Source organism: Bombina bombina, chromosome 1 (genome assembly GCF_027579735.1).
Source record: "Bombina bombina isolate aBomBom1 chromosome 1, aBomBom1.pri, whole genome shotgun sequence".
Lineage (NCBI taxonomy): Eukaryota > Metazoa > Chordata > Amphibia > Anura > Bombinatoridae > Bombina > Bombina bombina.
The window spans coordinates 584,201,861-584,202,705 of NC_069499.1; the positions used below are offsets into that span (position 1 = coordinate 584,201,861).

At 33.3% G+C, this 845-nt stretch overlaps 1 protein-coding gene across 5 annotated transcripts in view; it reads right to left on the reverse strand.

Moving 5' to 3' along the window:
- Window positions 1-201: 201 nt before the first annotated feature.
- Window positions 202-845, reverse strand: part of MLPH (melanophilin) — a 196,267-nt gene continuing 195,623 nt past the window's right edge. For all 5 annotated transcript variants that reach the window (XM_053698853.1, XM_053698856.1, XM_053698855.1 and 2 more), the window contains one exon: window positions 202-845. This exon is cut by the window's right edge and continues 480 nt beyond it. The gene's annotated coding sequence lies outside the window, so the exon portion shown is untranslated.

The window sequence follows — 845 nt, forward strand, 5'->3', positions numbered from 1 at the left end:
ATTTAGCTATGTCGGGCGGATATGATTTGCTACAGCGAATCATGTCTACCAAGCATTTAATAAATCGACCCCTATACCTCTACAGCTTTAACATGAGGCAAGTGTTGGAGGAAGAATCCTTACTTTGTATAGTGTAGATCACTGTGGATTGTGTAAAATAAGGTGTGAGGCTTTAAAATCTGCTGGTAAATTACAGAGGGGTATTTTAGCTACATGCTTTATTTCCAAAATATTTTATCAGCCATACATCAGTTCTGCATAAAATAACTGAAATACTAAATAACCCATTATTTAAAAATGATCATATGTACTGTAATTATGAATGTGCGAAAAATATTTGTAACATATTGAATTGCTGCCTTTTAAATGATACAACCCCCTATAGACACCTTTTACAACAATATATATGCATTATTGGTATATTTATATTAGGTACACAGAACATAAAAAGGACAGACAAATTACATTTTTATAATTCAGATGAGGCATACAATTTGAAACAACTTTCCTATTAACTAATGTGTTTTGCTCTCTGTATCCTTCATTAAAAAGCATACCTAGGTAGGGGAGCTAGGTAAGGGAGCTAGCTCCTAACTGGTGGCTGCACGTATATGATTATTGTCATTGACTCAATGATGTCTTCAGCTAAGTCCCAGTAGTGCATTGCTGCTCCTTCAACAACGAATACCAAGAGAATGAAGCAAATTTCATAATAGAAGTAAATTGGAAAGTTGTTTAGAATGCTATGCTCTGTCTGAATAATGAAAGACATGTTTGGATTTCATGTCCCTTTATGTTGCATATAAATGTTATTAATAGATCTATACAAGAACATATACATGTTA